The sequence below is a fragment of the Hesperophylax consimilis genome, chromosome 1 (assembly GCF_061612785.1).
Source record: "Hesperophylax consimilis isolate HC1 chromosome 1, BYU_Hcon_1.0, whole genome shotgun sequence".
NCBI lineage: Eukaryota > Metazoa > Arthropoda > Insecta > Trichoptera > Limnephilidae > Hesperophylax > Hesperophylax consimilis.
Window position 1 is genome coordinate 40,348,873 of NC_142836.1, and position 25,155 is coordinate 40,374,027.

At 33.3% G+C, this 25,155-nt stretch overlaps 1 protein-coding gene across 2 annotated transcripts in view; it reads left to right on the forward strand.

Moving 5' to 3' along the window:
- The first annotated feature begins 24,654 nt into the window (after positions 1-24,654).
- The window catches only part of LOC149426883 (uncharacterized), a 29,826-nt gene continuing 29,325 nt past the window's right edge, over positions 24,655-25,155 (forward strand). For both annotated transcript variants that reach the window (XM_089633851.1, XM_089633857.1), the window contains exon 1: positions 24,655-24,833. The gene's annotated coding sequence lies outside the window, so the exon portion shown is untranslated. The remainder of the gene's footprint in view (positions 24,834-25,155) is intronic.

Below are 25,155 nucleotides of genomic sequence, written 5' to 3' on the forward strand. Positions count from 1 at the left end.
AATATATTATTACAGTCACAAATGATTTCATACTTTTTTTCCTATTGACAGCTAAATTATTAATGTTGAGAATGTGTATTGTATTGTGCGGACTGTCTCGACGCAGTTATTAAGAAAAATAATCAAAATAGTTTGAAAATTGGGGCGTAGCCGGTTATATGTAACATACTCAAAATACATATTTTTATACTGGCAATTTACATCTAAGTTGGTGAGTGTGGCTACCGCCGTCGCAGTAACCATTCATTGAAGAACCTGTTACCATAGGTCAACCAACAGGATATCATACATGTACCAACCTATTCCATAGGTCACCCTAAGTGGTTCGCTACGTTTGGTGTTTTAGAAGGGATGCCCGCGTTCATGGGTTAGATTTGTCCAGGCCTTGATGGCGGATGCTTGTACCCAGTGGCGGGCCGGCCACCTTGCAGTGGGAGGGGTGAATTCTTACGTCCCTCATGCTCTGAGCTTCAGATTTCTGCCCACCCCTCAAAACTTTTTTTCCTTCCCAAAACTTTCCTTACTTCCTTTCCTTAAAAAGACCATACATAATTCGTAGAGTTAAGGCGATGCACTACATCGTGTAATATTTTAAATTGAGCCTCTATCAATAACAACCCTTACGTAGATGGCGATAAGGTTTAAATTCCCGCTTAATACCATCCGCCTGTTATGATTTATGCAAGAAAAAAACATGGCCAAAAAGTGCCTTTTATTTTATTTTGTGAATGTTCAGGCATAAATATTTAATTTTTTTTCGATGATTTTATAAATAACTTAATTTGCCACATTATACAGTATTTTTTTCTGGGCTTATAAAAAGACGTATCTAAAAAATACTCGATTATTTCAAAGGCCAAGATGTATTCTACTCGCAGTATTTAATCAAAGTATCTGAAACATTTCTAGGCGATCAAATTTTCAAACCAAAAACACATGATTTTGCATTACTACGTATGGCATCGCCTTAATGTAAAAAAAACGAATATATTTATTAGAATAATTATTTCTTTTCTCTGTCAAAATACCCGTCATTGTCACTTATTCTTTGGTACATTTTCGCACGTGATGGTTAAACTAGTTTTGTGTGGTAATTAGCTCTAGCAAGATTCAGCTCAAGCAAATGTGTGAGTGTGTGCGTCCAGTCATTACCGTGCGGATATGGAATATGGAGGTTATTCTTCCATAGAAAGCACAAAAGATTTTTCATTTTCTAATATTAAACCCGCTATATTATTGTACCTATACTGTGTCAAAGTTTTGAAATATAAATAGGGAAAATACATCTGGGCCAGAATGACTGAATTGCATTAAATTTCTCCAAATTATATGCCATGAGTATGGATGATTCATCGATATTGAAAATTATGCAGTTATTTAATTAAAATTTCCTACTTTTTACTCCAAATTTAACGCTTAAATTTTCCGCATACCTGTATTTCCCCTGAGTTGTCAATCCAAGTGATAATACTCAACATAAACATAAACAACTGATTATCCGTAGGTGTGGCTATTATAATGAAATAATCAACAATATTTTTCCATTCAATTTTTCAAATTGATAAATACTTCCCTCAATCTTTCGCACATTCGAATAAAAATGAGATTGATAATTTACTAAAAATCTCTTCAAATTATTCGTAAAACGGTTAAAAACGTGATCTGAATAAATTTATAGGTTTCCTGATAAACTTTTAGTAAAATACGAACGTATTATCATGATTTCGTCATTATTTATATTATCAAAGCAAATGTAGGTGCGTGAACACGTGTTCTGTTATATTAGGAATTTACTAAAAGTTTATTAGAAAACTGCCCGCAATCCAGTTTCTAACCGACTAACCAATCATTAGACTTATAAATAATACAGATTCTTAATAAATTAGCACTGCTCATTTTTCTCCGTGAATACCTTCAGTACTAAAAATATGAACTAAATTCTAATGTTTAATGATTAATACTTTTAGTGTACACATAAAATTGTTATAAATAACATACATAAGGTAAACTAGTGTACCTGTCCTTTGGCTTACAAATATGTTTAACATTCTTATTATAAATATGTAATAAAAATGTTAAACATATTTATTTATTGTGTTTAACATTCTTATTACAAATATGTAATAAGAATGTTAAACACAAGCGCAATTTAAATTACACGTAGACACTATGACACTATAAAACGTATAACACTGGAATTCTTTTTAGACTTTTCATACTAGATATGAAATTAAGAGCAGAAATTTTGTAACAATTTTTTGCAATAAATCGGAATCAAATCTCTCAGTAAAAAGCAATGTTTTTGTCCCTGCATCTACTTCCGCCGATAAAATCAGTTTCAACAGTGTAGCGTTACGTCAAACATGTTTTCGGGTTTTTTTGTTCGATTAATATTACTACCTGTAAACTTGTAGACCACCGTTCTCTGGTCCACCGCAAATTAGTTCATAACATTATTACAGTGTTGACTGCAGTTGTGCAAATTTTTTGTTCATTGGCCCACTACTTCCGAGTTATTTTTAAATTGGTGAAAGGCTAAGTATCTATTGGGAAAATTGAGAAATTGTTTTATTTTAAAACGTATCTGTTAATGGACTGTTGGCGCACAAGCAGAATGCTCACGAATCTAAGTAGTGATGTAATTGACTACTAGGCTTTGTCTGATTTTCCTTTTTAGCAATAGATATATGGAACAAATCATAAAAGGACATCTTGTCTTATTTTTGACGATAAATTGACTTTCAATGCACATTCTCAAAATGACATTGCTAACAGAAACTAAAAAAAATTGCTGCTTTTTGTTTATTTGTTAATAGTAGTTAGGTACCATAAATATATGCACATTTTACATGACAAAATGAAAAAACGCATCTCAATATCAAAATAATGACCCAAACTAAATGAAACTTAGCATTGACCTCGATCCCTCGATGGGATTAACTTAGGTAATAGTATTCCTGAAAATTTAAGATTAATAAAAAGTACAACATTTTACATTTTTTTGTATTTAAAACGGTCGAACTAAATAAGAGAAAGCTTGAATATTTGTAGTTTTTTACAGGTTGCAATTTTCTCTTGCTTGCTGCTTTTTTAAAAATATTTGTTATTTTCGTTGTTATATACTTATAACTTGTCATTAATTCACAAAGCCCAATCAACGGTACCTACAATATATTGTAAGAAAGTTCTAGAAATTTCGTGTCATAATCTTTTTTTTTTTTTGGTTTTAGGCATTTCACCCTGAAAAGAGTGCTTTGTGCATAATCTTTTTGTGTCAATAAAACTCCAATGCTACCACCACGGGATTAGCATTCTGTAAAATATCTAAATAAATGTTACAAGATTTTTATTTGAAACTTACCTACTAGAACTAGACAAAGCATCGAATAGATGATATATGAAACAAAAATGCATGGTTATTATCGCAATAAAATTGTATTGCATTAAATAAATAATTCAATTCATTTGCAATAATTTACATAATACAGTTATGTAAGCAAAGTTCGCCGGTATAATGTTCCGAAGCATTCTTACAAGAATAGCTTAGCATTCTGATACAAAGAAAGTGTGACAAAATGATTATTATTCAAATTTCAAAGCTGTAAGTACATATTTACTGACTTACGATTTCTGTCACTGAGAGTTACACAATGTAGAGTCATCCAATTTCCATAAAAAAACTGGTTTCCAACAAAAGAAATCTTCCAGTACATTCTGTAGATACAAAAATTGTGTTTTCAAATATGCAGCTAAACCCATAACACTTAAAAAAGTATTTACAAAGACTTAACAACAGGTTTTCAGAAATTATTTACAATACTTAAGCGGAAGAAGAATTTAATTAAATTTATTATTACAGGTTTTCAGAAAATATCTGTGAAGGCGGTTAAATGCAAAAAATGTAAAAGATGTATATTTTGTTTTTAAATACTGAAATCAACGAATGAACTATTTTTAATACTCTATACATAATATATATTTACACGTTTTTGTTTCTGTAAAACATCAATCAAATTAATAGACTTGCATGGAAAATCAAAAACAAAGTTTGGAATTAAATTTATTGTGAACATAGTATGGAAACAATAACAATCAATCATTTTATTTATACGAAAATAAAAATAAAATCACTAAGACTAAATATTCCCTTATATAAAATTTAATACAAATCTACATTCAACAAATAGCCACACAAAAATGTTACATTACAATAACTTCTTAAAAGTGTATGTTTTAATGATGTTTGTACTGAGCATCAATCATCCATTTATAAATAATCCGAGGTGTGAAGACAAAACGCGGAATTGTTGAATAATTCCTTTGACAGTCAAACATTCGTTTTGAAACAAATATTATATAAACAGCAACCTTGACCTCTCCAAAACAACCATCGGTGACTTATTAGCATATTACATCATCAATAAAACTTTCATCACCATCAATCGCCATGTTTACTGTTCAAATGAGGTTCTCTAATCTATTCCTACATTTATGTATTTATCAGTTAAACTCTAGCGAGAAAGTTTTGATTAGATTTGAGGATAAGAAAATAACAATATCGTAGTTGCTTTGTTCACATCTAGATCGAGCTATTATTATGTACGGATTGTGTTACTTTATGTCTGTTCATTAAAAAACCTGCACTGTTTCTAATTACTAATAGAAACTCATAGAAAATAATGCATGCCGAAATCAAAGTTTTTCAAGAGGGGGTAATATTATTTTCGTTCAGATAGATTTTCTATTGTTACCTTTTTATGAAAGTTTCAAGTTATTTTTTTGATTGACATAATATCTGGACATTTGAGGTGCTAAGTTCGTGAATAGGTAACACAAACACGACTGAAAAGAATTGTTGTGACACGCTGCTCTAACTGAAGTCAACGGGAAATCACTGCAGCGTTAGTTTATAGTTTTTTAGTGATGTCACGGTATTTTTTTATACTTGATACAGCGTGGTTTTTTATGCAAAATGTGGCGGAAATAAAAACTGAATGGCGCTCGTTTATAATGTAATAATCGATTGAAACGTTTCCCGCAGCTTTCCCATGCAAGTGACAATGCCCCGAGATACAACAACATTACATTATTATTGTTTATTTGTTTTACTGACTCAAGACTTAGATTGCGCTATTTCAGGAATGAAGTTGTTGTACTCTGACCTGTGTGTACTAGGATGCTAGAAGTCATGCTGCACATTTCATCAGAAGCTGTCCGCATAGTGATCATAAACCATACATTATAGTATGTACGAACTTAAGGTAAAATTTTGCAACTTTAAATATTCGAGTTACTTGTGTAATGGCCCTTTTATGAACGCCTGAAAAAACTCGCTTTTATGTTCTTTCACAAATTTTAGCAAAAAAATATTTAAATGAATTAAGTTTTTTTTTCAGTTTCTCAAATATTGATCTTGCAAAACTGCCATCAATGCATCAAATCGAACATCAATATTTGAAGTTTTTCAAAATATTATTTTTTCGCCAAAATTACTGCATTATTGAAAGTTTTTCCATCCGGTATAAAAAAAGTTTCTTGAGAAAATAAATTCTGTTATAATCTTCACAAAATAGGCAATCCCAATATATTTTTTTAAATTCTTAGATGTTTGTGAAATGTATGGTAGCATTTGAAATTATGCAAATTTTCAACAAATGTGGTGATTTTACATAGTAAAGATGTGAAACAAGTGGATATTTCTGCATTTCAATCCGAAAACCCAATTTCTTCGAATATTCTAAATAATATGGTTCTTTTGCACTACTAACTATGAAGGTCGATATTATGCCGTTGTGATTTTCTCACACATATAATTTACATTTAGAGATTAATTTACACAATCTACTGGGAAACATACTCAATACATCAATACATTCGTGCATGTCAACTTCTGAGGCGGCTCTTGATTCACGGTAAAACTGGACATTTGATTAATTTATGAAACTGGAATTTCTCAAATTCCCAGTAGGATAATATAATGAAATGTTTTTAAAAAGACTTCTTAAAATGAGCACACAGTGAGAAAAATACAAATAAATCCATGGATAAATTATGTGCATTTTAAGAGTTTATATGATTTTTTGAGATTTAGAAATGTCTGAGAGCATAGTCCATTGCAAAATTATGTCAAACTGCTAAATTATTTTATTATTATCTAACATCGAATGCATTGGCAAACTGCATATTTAAATGAGGAATTCACATATATTATAATAATAAAAATACAAAATCTCTCATACTTAGGTGTAGGCACCTCAGCATAACCAATCATTGTTGTATAGTATGTCATCTGTGTAAAGGATGTCCTTTTAAGAAATTATTATTATATAATATAACTAGAACTGTCTCACAATGTAAAAAGAAAACTTGAATACAGTCGAATCAGCCCAACATAGAATTATTAATGTATTACACATGTATTTTCATTGTGCATGGATTCATTCAAAGTTACTTTAGAAAGGCAAGAAGAATAAGTCAACGAGAATAAATTAGACAATTTGCTGACTCGATTAAACTTTAATAAACCCCTATTGTAATTAGTGTAATGACCATGTGGCTTTGACATATTCATATATTTTTTTAAATTTTGGCACACATCTTGATAATAAATGAATTATTAACACATTCGGCGCTGCTTGCTTTAACACTACTAACTTTCATCAACGTAAAAATACAGTCTTTCACTCGGATTTTTTTCGAAATTTGGTTTGTCTGTTATCGTGTCCATCTTAATTAAGGAGGCAAAAGTATCCAGGATGCGAGCAGACATCCCTTCGTCATTCAGAACGCTCCCCCCGGCCCTTGTTCTTTTATTGTTAATGTTCTCCGTATTGAAGGAGTCATCAACTGGAAGACTAGAACTTGCATCGTCATTGTCATAACTGTGGTTTAACTGCTCACTATCTTGGTCATGAGTTTCTTGCTCGGGCTCCTGTTTATTTACTGTTTCCGACGAGAAACCTTCGGCTTCGCCATCATTTCTGAAGGACTGTTCCTCTTCGATTTCTGAAAGGTCATTTATCTTTTTCGCTAATGCTGGACCATGATACGGAGTCGACCTCTCTTGTATTATTTCTTCTTCCTCAACATCTTCTTGATACCTGCTTTCCTCCTTCACTGGCCGTCTTCGTTTTTCACCTCTGTTCCTGCCTCTATGAGGCTTTTTAGCGGTTGTATCTCTTTGGGTAAAGACTGCTCCTTCAGCGGGACCGCTGGGCGTATCCCTGTGGTGATTCACTGATTCGGATTCTCGGGGCTCTTCGGGTAGATTTTCACTATTTTCTTGATTATAAATGATAGTGGATTGTTTTTCAATGGGTGCATCGTAATTTGGTTCGGCGTTCCCGTTGTTTTCGTACCTCTTAGAATTTGTTATCACTGTGGTTTTTCTCTTCGTTGAAGTTTTTTCTACAATTTTTGGTTTTCTCGGAGTGTGTTCATAAGTAGAATCATTTTTTTCGTGTTTGTATTGTCTCTGGTATGGCCTCTGCGGCCGCCTTCCGCGCCTTGAATGTGTGGTAGTGTGTCTCTCTGTTGTTGTAGTAATTGGAATGATCACAGTTGTTGGGATAGTTTCAGTATTACTATAAATATTCTTACTGGTTTCATATGCTTCTCCATCTTGGTCGTTGTATAACTTTACCCGATAAGAAGGGGTGTTGACAGTGGTTGTGGAGGTTGTTGTTACTTTTGGTTTACGTATCCTTATTCTTTGACTGCTTCTACTTCTGATATTCGTTTTGATTCTTCTAAGTGGCTCCGAATATTTTGTGGTATCCTCGATAGGTGGAATGTACCTTGAAGTTGTTGTTGATCTTGCCGTGGATGTAACAAATTGTTTTTCATGAGGTTTAGTTACTCTTTCCTGTGGTCGAACAGGAGGGATGTCTTCTTTGCCATGAACTTTATTTTTAAAATTGTTTCGAGAATTGACTGGTTCAACTGCAACTCTTGAAATAGCCACTGTTGGATTAATAATTGATTGTTCCGAAGAAGCTATTTGTCTTTCATTTTCTCCTATTCGAGATGTATGAAGTTTGTCATCCGTTTGCGTGTCTGTGGGAATTAGCAAACTATGTAAGTTGTATTTACTACTTATATTATGCCTGGAAGGTTGGAGGACTGGAGGAAGGGTTGGAGGAAGGGTTGGAGGTAGGGTTGGTAGGAGTGTTGTAGGGAGGGCTGGAGAAGGGATTGGAGGTTGAGGTTCGAAGTAAAATTGTTGGGGAAGATATGCTGACACGTCAAAAATAGATTCGCTGCGGCGGCTGTTCACATTTTGAAGCCCAGGACTATGAAAACTGCTAGAATTATACTCGGTATTCGCCAAACTGGTGAAATTAGATGCATTTATGAAATCGTTTATTGAACCACTATCATTTGGGTCATCAACTGTTTGAGTGGAATCATTGTTAGAAATTGACTGTTTAATATCCGCATCCTTAGAGTTTGAGGACTGATCCTTTCCTTCAACTATGAGCTCTTCGGGTGAAGTTGATTTTGTAGTGGTGGTTAGTAAATATCCTCTTCTTTGATTTCTTAACTGGTTTGTTTTTTCACGTTCAAATGTTGCTGCCTCTAAAATGTCCTCTACTCGCCCGTTTGGATAATTTTGTCTACTTTTTCTGTTCACGTCTGAATATGGCTTACCGGTGGAGGATTTTCTATTGCCCGGTTGATCGTTCAAGTCAAGTTTTTTCTCAACAGTTACCGAAGGCTGTAACACCTCAGTTACTGGTTCCAATTCAACGACATCCGTTATACTTGAAGTATCTTCATTGCCTTCCGCTGTAGTGTGAGGCAGGTCGAGAATCAATTCAGTTTCTCTTTTAGTTCGAACTCGTTGACTGGGATTATGCTTATTTTCTTTCCTCGTATAAGTTTGGTAATTTGCATTATTAAGGTTGGGTTTTTTATATTTGTATAAATCTCTTACAATGGGACGAGGCGCAGACCCAGCTCTTGTTTGTTCAACATTTGCATTCACTTTTAAATTCGATCGTATATTTCCAATAATGTCGCCGTATACTCGTGTTTGGGGGTCTGTACTCTGCGTGTACTTATTGAATATAACAGCTGGTAATGATATCATGTTCCGATTCGTAATAGCTTTATTTTGAGTAACTTTATTATCACCATTCGATGTGGGATACTTCTTAGCGATATTGGCATAAAATGTCGGTTTGTTTAGATGATAATTATTATTGGTGTTTGTTTTTTTCAAAGGATAATCATTTTTATTTTGTACCTTATTCGGATTTACCCATAATCTGCTTTGTGCTTTTGCAGGAGCTGGTTTTTGGGCTGGTGATTTCGAGTTTAAAGCGATGGTTTTCAAAGGAATGTACTCATGTGTATCTCCATAATACTTTTGGGACATTTTTTTCAGAGAATTGCTCATCAGGAAGGGGGGTTGTATCGGCTCTGGAGTTTCGATTGTATCCTCATAGAAAAGGGGATTGTCCAGTGGATTCGTACCGAAATATTTGTCCTTGAAACAGTCTATCTTGTCCCCTAGTCCTTTCAGGCGAGGCTTTCCTCTGTTTTCTTCAAAGTTCCTTTTAGCTCGAGGTAATTGTCTTTTGCTTCTATCGTCTCCCTCCGCATCATATTCGCCATCGTCTTGGTCACCATCTTCATCTTCTGGCATTTTGTTTTTAATTCTATCTGGAACTGCGTCAACATCCGACTCTACTTCAGAGCAATAGCGGAGTCTTTTTGAGTCATAAAATTCTGTACCACCTTCTGACTTAAGGGGAATGTTTTTCACATTTTCAGAGTACTTCAGTGGAGAGTCCTTTAGTAGGTCTCCCGTTTTAAAGTAATTATAATAAGGATATTTAAGATTACTTTCATTATCTCCTGATTTTCGTAATTTCGGTAAATTCGAATGGGATGAGAACGTCTTTTCTAAATTGAGAGCGCTTCTTTTAAATCGAGGGTGGTCGAAAGGATTATTTTTGAACATCTTCAAAAAGTTTTTTTCAAAATCTTGTGATTCAGACAGTTTCGAGCTACTGTGGGTCAATGACACTTTTCCATGGGGATATAATATATGTTTTTCCAAGGTATAGAGATTTATCCTCTCTTTGGGTTTTTCGTATTTTAAAAAATCACCAAATGTATGAACATCATTAATTGTTTGATAAGTATTTTTCATTTTCTTTGGAAAATCTGGAGTTTTTTCATTGCCATAACTCTTTCTAGTAAAGGGTTTGCTAGGTTTATATTCATCTCGTTTGATATCATATCTCCTGGCAGGCAGGATGTAGGTTGTTTGACTCAGCACGGGCCTTGAGTGAACTATCATGTGTCCATGATCCTGTCTTCCTGCGTTTACATCAGCTTCACCATCACCATATGGTAGGTAAGTTTTACGACTCCAATCATATGTTTTTAAAAGTTCACCATCACGTCTGTTTGTGTGAAGATCTGTAGTTGTCATATCGTTTGTCTTATAAAATAACCCCCATGAAATTGGAGTTCGTTTGAAATAATCATTAATTTTACTCGTTGATTGATATCTTATTTTCTGTCTACCGTTATATAAGTGGGACTGGTAAGAGTCAGAATATTCAGGCACAGAAAACGATTGTATAAAGTGATCCACTTTAAAGTCTTCATTTCGTCGTCTGCTTGGAATCGTATCCTTCACAATATAGTTTGGAAAGAAAAATTGACGTTTTGTTTGGGGCTGATACCTAATATTCTCCTGCCTAGTATTGAGTCCAGTGTAATATCTATCGTAGGCTCGAGGTGTCACTGGGTTGTCGAAAGCACTGCCTAGTCTAATGAGCCAATCTTTGATGTCATTTGCTGAACTTTGATACACTTGCAGGAGTATAATGAGCACCTTGAAACAATGCAGCGGTTTCATCTTTACGCCATTCAAACACTTGAAACACAATGAAATTTAACTTCTTTTCACTTTCATTAAGGTTTGCCACTGCACAGCGTTACGCGGACATTTGCTAAAGAAGTAATTGGTGCTGCCAAGCGCCACTTTCACAACGCTTCAGTAAAGCTTGGAGCGACTGACCATCCGCGACTGAACCGAAACCGAACTGCAGTAATGGTTTATATTGATCTAGAAATCAGTCAAAGAAATATAATTGGAAGTTACCAAATAATAGGAACACATTTCACCTGATTTCTCGGCCGTTGAATAACCACTCCCGAAGATACAAATACTTTATTTCCTCTCTCTGATTATTCGGGTAACCACCGCGCCGTGTTATATCATACAATGTTGCGTATTTTACTGTGTTTATTCCAATTATTACATTCTATTATTTTAAAAACAAAGTGCTTATATTACGAGAACAATTTGCTATAAATAAAAATCCGTCGCTTGAATAACTTGCATTTAATTTTATTTTAACAGTAAAAAACATTGAAGACATTCGCAGCACGTGTTAAGCAAATTGCATACAATAGGCGTAGGCACATAATATCAACCTACTATTATAATCTTACCTAGAGTTAATAACATTTAAGTATTTTCCTTCTCTGAATCGAATTTCCTCTAAAACTAACCTGAAGGAACTAACTCAGAAGTATTTGCAATACCTATATGTATATTATCAAACATACTAATTTCGGTAGTGGGTCTGTCACTCTGGTTCAATATATGGATCTATTACAGAACTCGAAAATTAACTATGAAATTTAATAAAATGTTCAAATTCTGTGAAACAACTGTGAAATACAACGCTTTTATATTTATGTGTCATATGTATCTTCGTAAAATGTCAAAATTTCATGTGTCTGCTAAAACAAAACAAGGTTTTACAAACAAATTAATCGAGTCATTTGGGTAATTTTGTATTAGTCATTGTCCAATCGTAGATTTTACTAAAAAATATAAATTTAATAATCAAAAAGTGGATAGATAGACCTATACATTAAATAATCAACAAATTAATAGATAGACTTTTAAATTAAATAATCAACAAATAGATAGATAGACTTTTAAATTAAATAATCAATAAATGGATAGATAGACTGATATAATTATACTCTTACAAAATGAATTTATAACCATATGTACGACGGGACATAGAAAACTACTACAAAATCGACAAAATACATCTAGTATTTTGTGTTGTGAACCTTGTTATTTTACTGTATCGCCTCTCATTTAACATCTATGCAGTATTCTCTCAGATCCTGTTCTAAGTTAATGACGATAAAATTAGTATTGATACAAATAAAGAATCTAATTAGTAAGCATATATAATATGTTTATAATAAAAAGCCGTTTGTTAACAACTACTTTTCGTATCCGGTTTCGGGCAAGATTTGTTCCCAGTTATATATATGGTCCTCAAATCATCAAAATACGTAATATCCGTTGTGACCTTCTGTAAACCATGGTGCTGTAATTAATATCCTAACATAAGCTTTACATTTGACAGTTTTAAGATGCTTTAAACTGTAAACAGGTTTAATATCAATTTCAAACATGATACAGCATATTTTATAGATTTTCGGAATAATGGAAATTTGTTCCACCAATATGATTGAGAGATATATGAGTTTTAGGAAGAGAGAACATATTTGCATTTAAAAGTTTACCACTGATGCTTAATAACTCCACCCAGGAGGCCCCGAGGAAAATAATTTCTCTCAGGGCCTATGTAATATTTAGGGATGGTGTGTGGAGTGTGTCTATTTTAAGGAAAGGAAGAAACGGAAGTTCTGGGAAGGTAAGGGGTATTAGGGGTGGGTAGGAATCTAGGTATCAGTGTGTCCAGGAGTAAAGGACATATGAATATATCTCACCAACTGCAGCACAAGGAGATGGGTTGAGAGACTAGTTGGAAATAATTCATTATTGATTTCAAAAATATTTTTTAAATTTTGTAACCATCAATGTTGTCCGATATTAACTCGGAAATCAATAATGGCGTATGTAAAAAAAAATCTATTTGTTTTTATATAAGTGTCTATACGGAAATAAATAAATATAACGTCTGTAGGAAGTAGCTTCACCACAGTTTGATAATGCTGATGACGAAACAGTTATCACGCGTAGTAATAATTACACAGCAGAACTTGTTTAAAAATAAAGTCTTTTTTGTAAAATTAATAATTATCCTATTGAATGTATAAAAGAAATACAAATATATACTCGAGTTTTATAATTGCCTTGCCTAATTAAATAGGTTTTTTTTTAGTTTCTTGTAATGTGGTAATTACACTTAAAATTTTAATATTTTTGATGGCACATTTCGATTTGTAATAAATAAAATCTAAAAGAATCTTTCAATTGCTTCCAAAAGCAGCGAAGTTATCTAGAATCAAAAGTAATGCGAAAATATTTTTCTGCGCAATCAGTATTTTGACATGGCAAAATATTAGAGGCTTTAGGGGTTGTAGGAAAACAATGTAATATTCTCTTCAGTATTGGTATTGGCTGATACGGTTATATAAATCTACATAAAAGCCAGTCATTAAAAGTTAAGGAATCATTTTTAAAGAAAAACAATTTTATTTATTATTTATTAATCATTAACGTGCTATCGGGCTTTTACAGAAGAAATTGACAATTTATGTATCTAAGTGTAACATAATACATGAATAATAGCATAATTATATACAAAAAAAAATAAAAATCAAATGCTAATACTAAGATTAACAACAAATCCAAATAATAACACCTAATATTGTAAATAAAGCAAAGTTTCAAATATAAAGTAAGTATGTACAAATGTACATTGTACATTCGTATGTGCATGTAATTATTCATGTTTGTTGCAAACCAGTAAGACTGAAAACAGGAAAATAATTTACTCGTAAGATAAATAAAAAATAAATATATATAATATACTCATACGTATTATAAAACAAATGTTTAAAAAAAAGAAGAAAAATAATGTCTGTTGTATCTATAGAAAAAAAAACTAATAAGTGATGGCAAAATACCAACGCCGTAATTAATATCGAATTGTATTATATTTTGCGATTAGATAAAAGTTCTAGGGAGAAGAATAAGTATATGAAAATTATAATAATAAAACTTCGATAATAACTACGACATGCATTATATCGTCACCTTAATTAGTTAAAATGGACTTCCTCCTGAACAACTCTACTAGCTTCATGACTCTCAAGCTCGGGAGTTATCGCTTCAGACAGATCTGTGAGCATTATTAACGATTTAAAATAATATCAAATAGGTATTACAACGATACTTCTGCGGCGCTATAGCAAAACTTTATATATCTTATTACCGAACTTTGCAGGAGGGGAAACACTGAATTAAATCATCGATGAAAAATCAGAACCAAAAGATATATCTAGACCGTTCAGTGACTGAGTTGACATCGCGTTTCAGTCCTACCCAGGCGTCGTGTATTCAGTTCCTCGGCTGGATAAGTCCTCCATCACGACACAACAACATTTTTCACTTGCTGCGGTGGTAGTAGAATATTTTAACATATGGTCAGGTTATTCGTAACCTGAGAAAGTTTGTCTTAATTAAAAATATTTTCTAGCTGTATCTAAGAATGTAAACACATATTACACTTTTGACTAGTTTATGGGATCAAGCTATAAATTGCAGATTTGTGACTTATCATGCTTTGCCTCCAAATGCTTAGTTCCTTATTTGATGAATCTCTTGGGGTTAAGTTTGATACATCGTTAAACGGAAATCTGTTTAGTCCGGTTTGAATGCATATTTTATATTAAATTCTGTACTGGAGTTTTAAAAACGAAAAAGGTGTGTTGCCAAAAGTTAACATGTATCCATGTCAAGTATTGCCACCACATATATAGGAATAACATTTCTGTATGACATACATTGTACGTGATGGCAAAAAACTATATGTAACAATATCGTATTTGGACTACTCATCCTTTTTAAGAAATTTACCAAAAATAACTGAACATGAAAATATCTTATGAATGGATAATGATAGAACTTTGAAGTTTAGCCACCACACTGCAAATACTGTTCTCTATGAAATGTGAGAATGAACCAAAATCTTCAAAAAAAGTCACAATATTACGCCACAGACTTGTAGGCACCTAATAACTTGCCTTTTTTATTTTCTGGTATGTTTATTTATCATTAGTCACTTCCCTTAGATTTTGGGTTGATTGCGAGAAATTTCCACCTTACAATAAATTTTTCGGTCATATGTATACAAAGAGTAAAAAAAACAATTAACTAAATTACCATAATTTTCTTGATCTCCGTTGTATTTTTAAGGCCTCCCATTACTCTGTGTTGCGCAGTAACTACCTGTTTTAAATTTATATGCAAACTCATTATTACACACTTCTTAGAACAATGAAAAGGAGAAAATTACCTTCCTAGATAGGCTAAACATTTGCCGGAAGGCGTTGTTGTCACTTTCATCATAAATACGTTTGGAAATATTTATTTAAAAATCAAATGTTTGTATAATACGAGTAATTTAAATTTTGTATGTAAAAACCCATATTTAATAATCATGTTTCATTTACCCCCGCTGGGATTCGTACCCTCGACCTCTGGGTCCAGAGCCAATGACCACTCAGCAGTAGAGGTCATCAATGACCAATCTAGGTCAATAATCATTACACTTGTGAAAATTAGATTATTTACGTTTTCCACTTTGCATCTGTTTGCATTATTCGTGACTAATTTCCGCCCGGAAAGCATTTCCTAACTAGGCAAATCTTTCTAAAAGGAATTCATGCCAGCAGCTGCCAACTGCAGGTAGCCAGTACCTACCAACAGGTACGCAAGTAGCTATAAGTATCAGGTACTCAGGTAGGTACGCCAGTTAATCAGTGGATATGCGTACCATTAACTGTACAGATTTCTTCATTTCTTATGCTATTGAATTGAATGAAAAACTTATATGACTGTATTATTTCCCAAGCGACACGACAGTATCAATTAATAAATATTCATGATCAAATAAAGCAGTTGGTTATTGGTTATTAGTTTTCTCGACACTATGTAATGTGCGTAGCGTAAATAATACATCTCAACATACGAGAGTAGATGAAGATTGAGCCTAACGAGGTTTATGTTTCTATGGTGACAGGTTTTAGCTTAGAATCTTCCAATACTTGGTTTTTTTACGCAATATCATCTCAAGGATATTTGGCAAATCTTAGAAATAACGTAAATTATAGTAAAATTACCATAAAAATACTTAGTAATTCACATCGATAGACCTCGTTAAAGGTGTTGTAATATAAATATTTAAAATGTGATCATTCAAGAAGATAATATCAACAACTTTTAATGAAATTTTCAAACCGACAAATACACAAAATAAAAAGGCAACTTTCGCAACTGGAACTCGAACCCAAAACTTCTAGTCCAGTAAGAGACGCCAGTCCCGGTAAGAGTTGTACATATTATCTCTTGCAAGCTATCCCTAATAAAATTATACGCAAGAATTGTACATATTATCTTCCACAAGCTATTCCTAATAAAATTATACGTAAGATTGTACATATTATCTTCCACAAGCTATCCCTAATAAAATTATACGTAAGAATTGTACATATTATCTTCCACAAGCTATCCCTAATAAAATTAAACGTAAGAATTGTACATATTATCTTCCACAAGCTATCCCTAATAAAATTATACGTAAGAATTGTACATATTATCTTCCACAAGCTATCCCTAATAATATGATATGTAAAAATTGTACATATTGTCTTCCACAAGCTATCCCTAATAAAATCATACGTAAGAATTGAACACATTATCTTCTACAAGCTATCACTAATAAAATATACATTTGAAAAGAAAACATTGTTATTTTCCAGTAGGTTTTCGAGGTTTTCTGGAGCCCTATGCGAAAACATGATTTTTTGAAAAACTGTTTTTCAATATATCTTTGCTGTCAAGCGCTCATCAGCAAAGTGATTTTGAAATGTTGGTAATTAATTAATAAACGTTATATTTATATAATATTGTAATCCAAAAGAAAAACTTTATTTGTGCCAAGTGTTTTTGGAAAGTTATTTTTTTAAAATATAATAATTTACCGATGAAAGCAAACACTTTGTGGCTTGACATTATATAAATGAAAAATGTTTTAGAATGTTAGTTATATGAATGGTTTATACGAGTATTTCCATTGTCCTGAAGAAGGTTTAGTGCAATCCAAACCGGTCGACCAAATAAAGTGTTCTATTTATTAAAAAGGTTAAAAAATCATTCGTAAAATATTTTTTAACTTAAATTAACTTGTTTTTACAAATTAATATTTATAATAATAATGAATTGCACATCCGGAATCGGTCTACGTTATTACTTAGTTGATAGATAATGGATGTTTTATTGGAAACCCGTTGTTACTGGAATAGGATGTCACCGCTGGGTACAGATGAAAGTTTTCTTTTATTTTCAATAGACAATATTAACGACTCTCAACCGAAAGATGTGAAACAGAGAAAGGTTCAGTCGCATCTAAGAATTGAACCCAGAACCTCTGTCTTGCCGGGAAAGAGCTCTGTAGATGTGTAATGTCTGTAGAGGGTTCCCCAAATCTATTTTCTGTTTCATATCTTTCATTTGACAGTAGATTATATTATTTTCATTTATTAAATATTCCAATTGTTAGTTTTACTCATTAAGTTATTCCACTATAAAAATAATAATATTAAAAAAAAATTTACAAAAATACAGTTTATGAACAAGTTCTGCTTATTATGCTTGACAGCTGTTTCGCCTTCTGGAGGCATTCCCAAACTGAAAACTCCATTCAAAAGGCGAACCATTTGCAACGCGTAATTATAATTACATAGCAGAAATTGTTCATAAACAAACTGTTTTTTTTTTATGATATTCAATATACAGGATGTCCGGGGGTAAAGTGTATTAACTACGGGGGGTGATTCAACATGATTTTAGAAGTAGAAAAGAATAATAACTTTTTTCGAAATTCCAACGTTTTAAGGTAGTTTTTAGGTTAAAAAGTTGAATTGTTTGTAATAGAAAATAAATATTCTTATATGGAAAAAATATTTTAGTATGGGAAAAAAAATATTTTTTACTTCTACCATCATGTAGAATCACCTCCCAAAGTTAGTGAACTTTACCCCCGGACACCCTGTATAAAAATACTTTAGATTAAATTGGAGTTGAAATGTTTTTGGATAATCTGTCACTACAGAATTAAAGATGCAATAAATACCCAACAACAAACGACCAACGCATTCATCATTTAACATAACTTAACTATATTATGAATTGATTTATTTATGTATTTTTGCATTGCATGCTTATTATAATAAATTATTGATTACACAACTTGTTTTATTTTTTATGGGTTTTGTGTTTAAGGCTAAAATTTGTATTTACAATAGTAGTAAAGATTAGTAGTAAACTCTAATTTTCTTAATTATAATTTAATAAATATGTTCACCAATTAATTGAATAAATAATTGAAAAGATGAAACATCTTATTTACAGCAGTGGAATGCGATTTTACTACTTCGATTAAATTATATTAAACAACAAAAACAATGAACTGTATATTATTTTTCTGAGATATTTTAATTCCACCTAATATTTACTTTTTTTCTTGATTATTTTTTTTTACTGAATAAAATATCTCAATGTTGATTATATTAACATTTACATCGGAAGATTCCATGTGTGCCCACACGTTCTTTAAATAATGTAGCCTTGATAAAAATAAAGAGAATATAAAATCAAATCATAAACAGGCAACAGGACATTAAAAAAATAAAATATGGCGCCAATTAAATTTAATCTTTAAATCAAGAAAATGAAATAATAAAAAAAACTGTCATATTCATATAAATAATCCCACACCATTTGACCGACTTACACCAAAATGTTAAATGTTATTTATTCTCTGGGATGCTAAATACTCGTATATACACATTCTCTCCAGAAAGCTCCCGCATTCCCAATTTTTACCGATTTGTAATTTGTGTGTAATTTTTTAATATAATATCTATTCATTTGTTATGCCGAAACGTTAATTATATGAAATTCCCTCGATGGAAATAAATCGCAAAAGAAGCTTCGAAAATTATTAAAAACACGTTTTGTTCTGTTATTTAATATATTATAAGCATGAAAATATTCACAGTGTATCTTTAAATGCAACTAAAGCATTTTTCGAGAGATTTTCGATGTATATCAAACAAGTCGTGTTTTATTAAATATTTTCAACATCTTCGATAAATTCTTATTGTTTTTTTTTAATATCAGCGCGCTCCCTCTTACATTCGTATTTACATATCTCCCTTTCAAACTATCTTTGAACGCTTATTACGGGGCCTTAACCTAATTACGCCAACAGCATATTGAAATTTGGCGCCTTTTGAAACGTGTATTGAATCGGAAAAATCAGAAATGGATATGGTCTCATCTAGGAACTGAACCCAGGACCTTAGCCTTTGTGGGGCGCTGCTCTACCACTGAGCTAATCTGACCCTATTGCTGCCAATTAGAACTACCAACATTATAATAATTTTTAACGCATATTTTTTATTGGCTTCTTTCCCGCTTCCAGCACTAAATGCAACCTAGAAGGTGTCTTGGATAAATATATGCATTTTAATTTTAATATGCGACATCTATTGCCTTTTCTGCAAGTCTAGGATGAATATTTTTTTGTAAGTTAATGAGTAAAACTCAAATTTTAATAATCATTAATATTGTCTTCAATGATTAGATTTTAATCATTGACGGTAACAATGAAGGAAATATTTAATCATTAAAGACAATATTAACGATTCTAATCGACTTAACGATTTAATTTAAATCTAATTGATTTAAAGACCATAATAAGAAACGAAACCCTGCTACTATTTATAGAAAAGTCACAGATACCTTAGACATGATCGTGTACTCAGAATGCTAGATGACCGAATTCTAGAGGGAAGAAGTTCAGTGGGCCGCAACAGGCAAAAGCAACTCCAGGGACCAGAGGCTGTGTTAAGTGCGGTAGCCTGGAACAGGTAATCACGGAAGCCCTTTATCGAAGCGATGGATCCACGTTCTCAATAGGACAAGGGGAAGAAGATGAAATGATTGAATGATAATGATACAATCTCCATGTCCACATAGACCCTTGATAAATTTATCAGATGATTTGCAAACATAAAAAAGCCTTTTTGTTATTTGTTTTTGGGGTGTTATGCCGTGTTGCGCTAATTCTTTCTTTAGCCAACGTTTCGGACAGCATTGCAGTGTCCATCATCAGGGGCGACACACATCTGCCCTGATGATGGACACTGCAATGCTGTCCGAAACGTTGGCTAAAGAAGGAGTTAGCGCAACACGGCATAACACCCCAAAAAAAAATAACAAAAATACTTTCGGCCGTGAAAATCTTAAATCATATAAAAAAGCCTCTTTTCAATTACATGACTTATCTATAGTATTGTAATTTTTTAAATTTAAATTTAAATTCTTCAAGCCTGTGTCATATTTGGGTTTGCTGTGTGGAGGATCTTTAAAACGAAAGGAAGGAGAGGAATTCAGGACAGGATAAAAGGTATGTATAAATAGAGTGACAGGCGTATGAATTCATCCCTCCACTGCGGTGCATGGCGACGGGTCGAGAGAGTCCAGCTGGAGAGGTCAAAGGGTCTCCCTCAACCGACCCCCCCCCCTATCCGGCCTTCCAAGCAGCTAGTAGGCAGGCGCATCCGCCATTAACACCTGATCTGGACAAACCTCACCCCCCTTGAACCTAGCTTTTTTACATTAACCCCACACAGGAGGAAAATAATTTCCCACAAGGCCGACATCAACTTTGGGGGTGCTGTGTGGGGGGTCTTTTGTAAGCAAGGGAAGGAGAGGAAGTTCATGGAAAGGAAAAGGTATGAGCTAAGGGTAGGAATCTAGGTATTAGTGTGTCTAGGAAAGACGGAGGTATGAATATATCCCTCCCGCTGCGGCACAAGGCAATGGATCGAGAGAGCAGTTGGAGAGGCCAAAGGGTCTCCCCAAAGCAGCCTCTCCCGATCTGGCACGCCACGCAACTGGTGGGCAGACGTATCCCGAACATACCTCACGCAATGAACCCGAAACCCCTGCTGAATCACCAAAAGTAGCGAACCACTTGAATCGACCTATGGCAGAAGTGTTGGTTATTCAGTAAATGGTGTCCGGGACGGCGGTACCCATACCTACTCTCAAATTGTACTAGTTATATTGCACAATAGTTATAAAGTAGAGGCGCTGTAATACTCACTGGATATTTATATTGGTCTAGGATAAACGTTGCGGATTCGATTCCAGAGAACAAGCGCTCAGACTTTGACAAATACGATGCCTCAGCAGCGCGCTATTCAGACCTACCTGTCACATTTATCACCTGTTATATTTTAGGATATTTCGAACAAATTCTTTGGTAACCTCTAGAATTCTTGAGGACTTGATGACATTGGATAAATGAAATTACTTTACTTTCCGTAGATTTATTTAAGGTCTCAACTATCAACATAATTCACCTTTATCCGAGATCTACTCCCTCCTGCTTTTTTACAGACCCGTAAAACCTGTTGACTTAAATTATGATACAGTCTCAAACTAAAGTTTAAAAATTATGATATTATGCAGAATTAATTGTCAACTATGAGGTCATCTTCCATTTAAATTTGCATCATGAATTTTATATGTACAGTACATTTTGGACAAAGAAAGAATAAAATCTTTTGAATTAGGTTAACACGAGAAATGTTTGCAATTTTTGTGAACACCACATATAATTTTCAACAGCCCAATCAATATTGTTGATTTTGCAAGAGTAGAGGATATTGGGAGAGAAAGGAGAAAAGGAAGAGGCAGGTGAAAATTTACCTAGGTACAGTATGTACCTATGAGAATCTACCTATTCTTTTCTGAATCGTGGAACAGTACAGTTTCGTACTGCTATAAATCGGTGGTACAGCTTTCAAAAATATTATTATACCTCTTCCCTACATCATAAAGATGAACTTCAGAGTGAAAGTCATTAGAGGTTTATTTATTTCCAAACAAATATGAAGACATCTGTCATTTGTATAAAGAAATGACTTTAAAGGTTGACCCGTTAGCAATAACAATAACTTACTTTGGACTAAAAGATTTCATCTCTATTTTTACAACACCCATGAATTCGCCGACCTGTCATAACACCGATGTCCACAATAATTTGTTAAAAGTCAAATCGTTGAGCAATTGCATATTTTATATTTTTTAATACCTGCATATAACTTGTATGTATGTATTGACAGAGTACATACATTAATAAGTAATGAAATTAAGCTGGTTATTTCTGCTGTATGGTACATACCAATCTAATAAGACAAACGCTTGAGGAAAATTAGCTAGAAAATACTGCTTCTCATAATATTCCTTTTTTATGAGCACGCCGCACAAGAGTCCCAGCTGCCCGAAGCTAGTGGGACTGTGCCAGTATGCTTTGGCTGAAGGGTTGGGGAAGATGAAGGTCGGGAAGTATCGGCAAATCTGGTCACAAAACACGAACAATATAATTCCCCGCTGCCCTAAGCCAGTGGAATTATGTGCATTCCCAAAAGGGGTATGTTGTGAGAATGAAGGGGGAGGTGGGGTTGATGAGGAAGGGGAAGGCTTGGAAGTACCTGGATATTCAGATCTGGTGACCAAACATGACTAATCTCATTTCTCATCTGTACCAACAAGTGCGATATGAGAATATCTACCACCCAGTAATGGAAATAAGACAAATAATTCAACTTGAAATCGACGACAAGCGACGTTGAAATTATTATATCATACCTACATTTCATATTATATACCTGAAAATTTAGGGGAAGATTGGTGGAGAACGACGCACCCCAAGAATTTAAAGCCTGCATGACTGGTAAAAGTGCAGTTCCGGGCTGTGGCTTAGAGGGTAAAAATTTCCCTAATTATGGTCAACTTTCCATAGGAAAGTATATCTGAAATAAAACATGACAATGTAAACGGAAATGGCAAATGTCATTATTTATTATGCTAAGCACGATCTTGGTAACCTCTCGCACAGGGTGTGAATTATTAAAACAAACCTCTAATGACAATGAACTCATTGATTGATCAATATGGTATTAATGAAATTGCATTGAGCAGAATTCAATGGGTAATTTCAGGAAGCTATGAATTAGATATGAATAAATGTCGAGGAGAAGTTGAGTATATTCAATGGTTTCACATTAAACTATAAGTTACGTATTCCTAAAATATTTATAATTGTATTAATAATAAGCCATGATATGTAAATTATTATAATCATTGGGTTACTTTTACAAGTAGCATGTATTAATACATCAAGTACCCACCTATACATGTTGTATTATTATCGAAGAAGTAGATAATAATAATAAATCTAAATGAAACATGAAACAGAACAAGACACAGAAAAGTGAAAAAAAGTAACGGTCTCAACTGTGAATCGAACCCAGGATCTCTGTCTTTCCGGGACAACGCCTCTAACCACTCGGTCATTGCGACCTAAATATTAGTATTATCTTCTTTTTTAGTGATATATTACATAATATGTATATATTTAATATAATCAAAACTGAATTTTCATTTGGACTTGCAGAAAAAGTCAATGGTTATCCCATATGTTTATCCGAGACACTTTATAGGTTACAAACCCATTCTTTAGAACTATGTTATCATTCAAAAAGATAGTTACCAAAATATTGTAAAAATTAGTTGCAAGATAATACTGTTAATTCTGAATTTGAAATGAGACGAAAAAAATTACATAACAGGGTAAGACTGTGATCCTAGGTTCGATTACCAGTTGAAAACGTTTTCTTTTTATTTTTCTGTGTATTGTTCTGTATCTTGTTTCATTTAGATTTATTAGTATTATATTCTTCTTCTATGATATATTTCATTGATGAGTAGATGAGTTGATGGGTATACATGTAAAAATACAGTTATAACTTCAATTCAAATCTCTTCGAACAAAATATTTATGAAGTGTGAAAAAAAAAATATGTATACATATATTAACGAAAAACCTCAGCTTTCCCGATGGGGGTCAGGAGTGAGGATAGACTGTAACACCACTATGAGGTCAGGAGTGAGGATAGATTGCAACATCAATCTGGGGTCAGGAATGAGGATAGATTGCAACACCACTCCGGGTCAGGAATGAGGATAGATTGCAACATCACTCTGGGTCAGGAGTGAGGATAGATTGCAACACCACTCTGGGGAAAGGAGTGGGGATAGATTGCAATACCACTCTGGGGTCAGGAGTGAGGATAGACTGCAACACCACTCTTTTTTTTAATTCAGTATGTAATAGGTAACAATATGTAATGTTTATATTTTGTGTCAAGAGCAGATACAAATGTACATGAATAGAAGTTGGTGCTTTTACATGAACTGTTTACAGCTAATATGACAAATATAGGTAATAAATCATTACAATTCCACATAATTCATTAATAATAATTCGTCATAATGAAGACGTCGGAATTCCTGCACAATAAGTGACATGTTTTACGGATGTGTGGGCCTCTGCAGAAGATGAAACCGAAAGTGATGTGTGAGGTGTACAGGTGGAGGTGAGGTGACCATGTCTGTGTATTGACGCACACAGTCACACCTCACAAGGAGGTTGCGTATGAAGCCACTTACCGAGCTGAGTCCTAGCCAGCTTATATAAGCACTAGCAGAATTGGGATTCGAGATATTGAATCTTTGCTTTACGCAGAGGTATCTGCTTGAGCCTCTCTGGTTGCAGGTGAAGACAGTATATTGTTAGTGACCTCAGTGCCTGAACTCTAATAGGGGTGTTAAATACACTTTCCCGTTTTCGTACGTGTTTCTCTGGTGCAAATGGATTGATATTCACTAAATCGTGAGTGGTTTTTTATTATTAAATATTAATTGGGGATGTAGGGGAGCAATTATGCTATCGTTAATAATGTGAAAATTTAAGAATTTTCCGCATTGTGAAGCAAATAAAAAATCGATCATAATATCTAATAATATTTTTTTTATTTATTTGCAAAAACGGTATAAACCAGTATATTGCAATAATTAATTTCATTAAAGTATTTGACGTAATCCGTTGTTTTGTAATAAATACAAATAACGCAGTATTAATTTTAAATACAAATAAATACGTGATGCTAATTTAAAAGTTTACTCATTTTTGTTTTTTGAACGTAAAAAAATAT